Consider the following 7,517-nt stretch of genomic DNA (forward strand, 5'->3'; position numbering starts at 1 on the left):
TCTTATTTATATTCTCTAGAAAAAGAGCATTTATATTAATTCTTCTCTCCTTTGGGAAATGCTAGCTTTCACTCCAGAAATGTGAATCTTTGGAGTTTGAAATAAATAGTTTAAAAGTCAGCTGGTTTGCAATTTTAGGCACATTTAAGTAAGCTAAGAGTATATTTCATTATTTTTTTTTATAATAGTGAAATGATGGATGCTTTTATCAGTTAGGTAACCACCCATGGGTATAAATGATATATTTGTTGGTTCTGGACTTTTATGGGATTTTCTGCCCAGCCTCCCTTTTCTCTGAATAACCCAACCTTCCTGGGGCCTACCCTGCCATGTACTTACCTGAGTTGCTCTGCCCTCCGCCCCAACCATAACTGATTGGCCCAGGAGAGGGCACCTAGGAAACAGAGCCCATGAGCTCTTGCTCTAGGATTTTTGGCCTCAGAGCAAAAGAGGTCAATTGATATTTCTCTGTTGGTGCAAATGATAAGATGTGAAATTTGAGAACAACTGTGCACATATTTCCTACCACTTGGAGAAATCTGGTGAAACAAGTAGAGATGAATCTTGGAAGTCTCGGGTGCCAGTCACTACACCTGTTCCCAAGTGAACTTGTAATTCTCCAGCAGTTAGCAGACCTTAGGGGCTGCTTTTCTTTATTCCCGACATAAAGTATTTTGAGTGTGGAGGTGGGAGAAGAAAAAAGGAGGAAAGGAAATAAGTCTCCCTTCTTTGAGAAAATGCTCTCTGGAGGTAGTTGATTTTTTAAAATATGTTTTTATTGATTTCAGAGAGAGGAAGGGAGAGGGAAAGAGAGATAGAAACATCAATGATAAGAGAGAATCATGGATTGACTCTCCCCTGCCCTCCTTCTGTGGTTCAAGCCCACAACCGAGGCATGTGCCCTGACTAGTTGAACCGTAACCTCCAGGTTCATGATGGACACTCAACCACTGAGCCACACTAGCCGGGCAGACATTACCATTTTTAATTGAAAAAAATATAATTACAAAATAGGAAACAAAATTTTTAGGACACTGGGATAGGAAAAAGCATAAACACTCATGGACACATGTATTTGTCATATGTAACCAAAGAGTAGTGTGAGATCCTAATTAATTTTTGCACATTTTTGATTCTCTCAATTTAAGCAGATACTTCATCATCTTAGGAAAGGCAGCGGCAGACAGGAAATAGAGCCTAGCAAGGTTTTCCAAAACCAAAAAGGAAAGTTTCCCATTTGGATGACAGAAGGGAGGACTGGGGTGTTGAATAGCAGAGGTCACTCTGTCATTTCTGGGGTGCAGGTGCTGGTGGTGCTGGTGGTGCTGGTGGTCTCAAATGGTGCAAGATGTGCCCAGGACATGGGTCTATGGTGGATCATAGCTTTATGGAGCCATCCTGATACCCCAGCATTGCTTAAAAGCAACAGAAAGCAGTTGGCCTGAATGGACAGGGACCTCATGGCCAGAGATAATGCTCTTATCTCTGTGTGGAACACTGGCTGATGGCCACCTAGGCCAGTGGTCCGCAAACCATGGCTCTCGAGCCACATGCAGCTCTTTGGCCCCTTGAGTGTGGTTCTTCCACAAAATACTACGTGCGGGCGCGCGGGTACAGTGCGATTGAAACTTCGTGGCCCATGCGCAGAAGTCCGTTTTCGGCCTGGGCGAGTCTATTTTGAAGAAGTGGCATTAGAAGAAGTGGGGGTGTCGGTCGGTCGGGCAATGGGAGACGCTGCGCAGGTGGGCCGGGGGATATGCAGCGCGGGAGAGGCACCAAATATCAACAGTACTTAAACTATATAGGTAGGTTAATAACAATGTACCTACCTATATAGTTTAAGTTTAAAAAATTTGGCTCTCAAAAGAAATTTCAATCATTGTACTGTTGATATTTGGCTCTGTTGACTAATGAGTTTGCCGACCACTGTTCTAGGCTATTATGGGCTGAGTTGAGCTCCCCATTGCTCAATTCATATGTTGGAACCTAATCCCCAGCATCTCAGAATGTGTCTGTATTTGGAGACAAGGTCTTTAAAGAGGTAATTAAGTTAAAAAGAGATCATATGATAGGTCTTAATCTAGTTTTACTGGCATTCCTGTAAGAGGAGATTAGGACACAGACACACACAGAGGGAAGACCTGTGAAGATACAAGGGAAAGACAAGCCAAGGAGAGTGGCCTCAGGGAAAACCAACTCTGCTGCCATCTTGATCTTGAACTTTTAGTCTCCAGAACTGTGAGAAAAATTCTGTTGTTTAAGCCACACAGTCTATGGCATTTTGTTATGGCAGCCTGAGCAAACTAATACACAAGCATTGACCTGATGTGAGACCTTAGAACCTTATCACATCCTGGGGGATCACTCCAGGATGGCTGAAGTGGAAAGCTTGCCAACCTGTTAAGATTAGGACTTAAAATATAAATTAACTTGTTTAATGGAAAATAACACCTTATTTCTTGCACACCTAAATCAGAGCTCTGTGAGTTAAACTTACTACCAATGCTGTTCTGTTTCATGTTGATTTTTCTACATTATATTTTGAGGGATCTCCTTTCATTTCTGCTATTTACTATTCATCCTTGTTTTATGCATCTCTCTTTTAGAAGTCATTATTTTATGACCCATTGTGAAGTTGTTCAAAATCACCTAGTACATTTCTTTCTTCTTTATGCTTTCCAGGAAGCTTGGCTATACTGATTTTTGTGTTGTGTTCAAAACCATATGTATATAAAATATATGCATAGGAAATTTTTACCCTTTGGAAATTTTTCACAAAGAAATTCTACTATAGAGAAGAGACTTGGGAGAAAAAAATTAGTAACCAAACCTCCCAGTTTGCAGCTGATTCTACTGCTAGGAGGCAAAACAAACCAGCAATAAAGAGTGAAAGCAATGGAAAAGGCTTGAGGAGTTTTGTAATTTTATCAGCAGATGGCAAGTATAATTTAATGTAGACAAACTAATAATTAATTGGGGAGCAAGAAGGCCAGTCCAGTGATGTGTCTAGGCAGAAAATAATCCTCTAACACATAGATAAAGAAAAGGATTTATGGATTATTCTTGAAAAATCATTAAAACTATCAGTCTAGTCGTGTATAGTTCTGGGAACAAAGGCAAACACAGTGTTAGCCAAGAGCAAGCACAGAAACTGGAGGTGGTACCTGTTAGTTTAAAAAGAACTTGTTTGATCTAGTCAGGAATATCATCATGTTAGCTATTATTATGTAAGAAGGTGATAGAAGAATGATAAAAATCCAACAATCAAATTTATCCACTTATACAAAAGAGTTGCAAACTCAAATGCCTTCAAGAACCAAGCAGCTAGATAATGTGTGAGTTGTCATGGTAAGGCTTTGGGGAATGGTGGGAACTAGGTCAGAATGGAGGGTGCTTAGACTTTCAGATTCACACACATAGGCATGCAAACAGGCGCGCGCACGCACACACACACACACACACACACACACACACACAGTAGTGGCCCAATAAAACATGTATGGCTGCCCAATTCAGCTCTGAGGCCACCAATGTGAGTTCCTGCCTTAGAAAGTCTAAGTGCCTCTCTTCTGATCCCCCACTCTAATATGAGGGTCCCTGGACAATAAGACTGTATTTTATTCAATCTTGTATCTAGCATGGCACTGAGCATATTGCTTTGCCCCATGAAGACTGGTTGGAAATGTTGCAATGATGAAGAAGCTCTAGGCTGTATATAGCAGAAAACGCTACTGACAGTTGCTGTGACTGTTACTTTGTGGCTGATGTGTCTGAAGCTGAATGTCTAAAAGAGCTCATGAGTGGGCCCCTAAGCCCACTCTGTGCTTGACTCAGCCTCACAGGACCTAATTTGCATGCAGTGTAAATTACGTATGTCTCTGTTATATATAATACTGTGTTTTCTCTCCTATCTGCTCCTCCCATCAAGCTCGGCCTTTCTTCATCCCAGATCTTTCTATCCCCCTTTTCAGCAATATAAGAAATTTCTCAGTTGGTTTTTCCTTTTCTACCCCCTCATCCTGGCTATTTTCTTTCCTGCTCATTCTCATTGTACCTATTCCACAAAAGATGGGTGGCAAAAACAATCTCAGTGATGTATGTCTTCGGGGGGTGTGATATTCTGGTTAGCAGAGTTTGTGTTGAACTGACATTTTACTACTCCTTTGAAATGCACAATCCTTTTCTGGTAGGTAATAGAAATCGATTAGCAATCAAGAAGTGCGTTAGGCTGATCTTAATGTTTATTTATGTTTAAATTGTGCACTGATATTACAAAAAAACCCACCCTATATAACAAAGCATAATAATGAAATGAATACTTGTGCACTCTATTTAGAGTCTCTTCCCAGTTTCTACTGCTGCTCCAGCCCAAAGAGGGCACATCAAAGGAAGAGGAAAGGCAGGGCACTGATGGGCATGCAGGGTCAGAAGCAGCAGGCTGGGTGAGTTCAAATAAGCCCCCGTCGCTTTTTGTAGTCTTCCAAGTTCAGAGATCTCCTTGGAGCCCCATCCTTGGCTGGTGGAGCCTTGGAGGTGATGGCCAAAGCCTTTGACTCTGAACTGGGAACTTGTAAATCAATCTTCACATCGAAATCATGTACTTTGAACAAGTCTTCTGAGAGGTCACTGGCTGACTTAGAATTCAAATCTTTATCCTTTCCCTGACCCTTGCTCATTTCCTTTGGGGCATCCGGTAACACTCCAGAACCATACTTTGCATTCAGCTGGGCCAAGATGGCAGCTTGAACAGCTGGGCTTCTGGAATTAGAAACGATGATAGGTGCGCATTTCCGTCTGGTAAAGGGATCCATCTGTTGGTTTTTCATGTTGAGACTTTCAGCCACAAGGGCCTTCTCAGACTTCACAATATTCCATTTCCGGTTCCGCTGGTTGATGTAACTAATAGCAGATATGTTCTTGACCCACTGGCGGTGCAGGGCCTCTGCCCGCTCCTCCAGCTCATTCAGCTGGTCTTGGATTTGTTTGGCCTTGTCCTGATCCCCCAGGTCCTCCGCCATGGCCTTTTCCTTTAGCAGCTGAGTCTTTTTCTTGGCATAGTTAAGCGGAGCCTTCCTGAACCTTTCTTTCTCTTTTACAATCTCTTCAATGTCTTGATCATTGAATTTATAATTAAGAGCTTCTTTAATAGATAATTCCTTCTTATTGATTTCATCTAGAGTGGGCAACTGCATGCCAGCAGAAAACATCGCTTCTTTCCACTTCATGAATTCGCTTTCAGTGAATGCTTGGTTTGAGACAAACTCTAGGCGAAATACCCGTTGGGCATCGCCATGCTGTAGCTGTAGCCCTTTGTTTGTTCTGGTGCCACCAAGCTGGTAAACCTTGGCGGTTTCCACAACACCCTTGATCTCAGCAACCCGGTAAACTGGTTTGCTGTTGTGGTTTCCAATGCCAATCCGTACAAAACATCCTGTGACAGTTTTAGCAAAGAAGGGCATATGACACCAACGTTCCAGCTTATGCCGTGATAATCGAATCCGATTCAGTTCTTCGGGTAAGGACACGGGTTGTGATTTCGGAGGGATCTCTTCTTCTTCATCAGAGGATGGTGTTTGGGATGAGCGGTCTGTCTTTTCACTGGATTTGTCATCTTCTTCCTCCTCCTCATCGTCAGAGTATACCTCACTGGTTTTTAATGGCTGTTTTTTGGCGAGGAGCTCAGCTGTTCTGTTCTTCCATTTTTCTCTCTCTGCTTTTAGCTCCTCCATGGCTTGAGATTTTTTATCTAGTTTCTCATCCCGTTTGGAACACCGTTCCTTGTTGTGGGATGTTACCTGAGATTCTTGAATCTGTGTCAGCCTTTTCTTTTCTTGCTCTTCTTGTTTTTTCTTTTTTTCTTTCTTTTCTTTCTTTCTGGCTGTTTTTAGTTTCTTCTTAATTTCAAATCTTCTTTTCAACACCTCCCTCTTCTCAATGCGGTTGAAGAGTTCTTGCTCTCTTTCCTTCTCTGTCATCTGCTCCAGACGAGCCCTGTCCTCCTCATCCCCCATGAGGTCTTCCCCGTAGCCATCATGGAACTCTTCATCTTCAGAAGAGGAGTCAGAGTCTGAACTGGAGGAGGAGCTGTTGCTGTCAGAATCCGACACTTCACCTTCCTCAGGGGCTGAGCTCTCAGCTGAACTGTCTTTGTCCGAACTGCCTGATGAAGCAGTTTTATTGACCTGTTTCTTCATGGTTCCTTTCTTCTCTATTTTTCTGGCCTTTCCTTTCTTCTTATTTTTATTGCTCCTGAACGTCCACTCATCATCACTGTCCGACGTCTCAGAATCTGAGGAGGCTGCAGGCTGACTCACAGGTGGCTCCTTCTCCTCAGAGTCACTGCGCTTCCGCTTTGCCAGGGACAAGAGCTCCTGATCCAGGTTCTCGTCGCTGCCGCTGTCCTCCATGTCCGAGTTGATCGCCACGCGGCCTTTTCGCTTCTTTGCCATGGTGATCCCCCGGCTCCCACACCGGACACTGCCCGGACTCCTCTCTAGCCTGTCTGCCAGTGGGAGAGCCACTGCCACTGCCACCACCACTGCCGCGATGTTGGGGTCCAACCCCAGCAGGTCCAGGGGTTCCCAAAGGTGTGGATGGAGTCCGTGAAGAAGGAATGATACGGACACAGCGTTCAGTTGATCAGCAGCCTAACCGGGTTCTCTAGCCAGGATTTAGCCAGGATCTCCAGCCAGGTTCTGTCTCCTTCTCCTGCTACATCTGTCTTAATCCTATCCATTCTATTCCAATGGTTAGGGCGTTTGTTATCTCCATTCCAGGGAGTAAAGATTAAGTAGCTTAAGCATGATTGTTAAAGTGATTAACTACCTGCCTGGCACTTAGTTAAGGGGTTTTACTGATAAAAATCCCCACCTGGGGAAACAAACTTTCTCGAGAGGTGACCTTGGTTAAAACACATAGCACTAAGGGGACCAAACATATTAAGAACAGTACAACATATACGCCAGGTCCCTTGAAACATATGCTGTGCAGATGTTTCTTCCCTGCAGCGACTGTGTCAAGCAGCAAGGATGGACAGGCTTCCAGTAAATTCCCCCTTTTTTATTTTTTAAATGATATCGAGTGTAAATCAGAGGCCTGAACCCTCACTCCTTCTGAGGGAGGTCTCCTGCCCCCATGGCTGCTTCGCTTCCCACGCCCAGCTCAGATCGGGACCCAGGTAAAGACAGAGACTGGCTGACAGCAGCTGTCCTCTCACTGCAACAGGACTTGTTTCCCATTTCTACCTTGGACCACAGGGAAAGGGGCAGCTGAAGGAAAGGGCTGTGTCAGGGTGCTGCCTTCTTCCCTTTCTTCTCCCTCTTTTTTCTAAACACTTCCATGCCTTGTAGTTCTTTTGCTTTCTCTTCTTTTTCTCTCTACTACCCTCCATCTCCGCCTCCTCCTCCTCCCCGGTATCATCCATATCAGCTGACCCAGAGGGCACAGCTGACTCCTCCCCAGACATCGACACCACCATCAAGCACGGCCCTGATGGACCCATGATCCAGCCCTTCAAT

The 7,517-nt window shown here is 44.0% G+C and overlaps 1 pseudogene across 1 annotated transcript; it reads right to left on the bottom strand.

Moving 5' to 3' along the window:
- Positions 1 to 4,337: 4,337 nt before the first annotated feature.
- On the bottom strand, positions 4,338 to 6,526 carry LOC102431933 (annotated as a pseudogene). Its single transcript, XR_001348451.2, has one exon. The product of XR_001348451.2 is annotated as an RNA polymerase-associated protein RTF1 homolog pseudogene (transcript).
- Positions 6,527 to 7,517: the final 991 nt, after the last annotated feature.

Source organism: Myotis lucifugus, unplaced genomic scaffold (assembly GCF_000147115.1).
Source record: "Myotis lucifugus unplaced genomic scaffold, Myoluc2.0 scaffold_1, whole genome shotgun sequence".
Classification (NCBI taxonomy): domain Eukaryota; kingdom Metazoa; phylum Chordata; class Mammalia; order Chiroptera; family Vespertilionidae; genus Myotis; species Myotis lucifugus.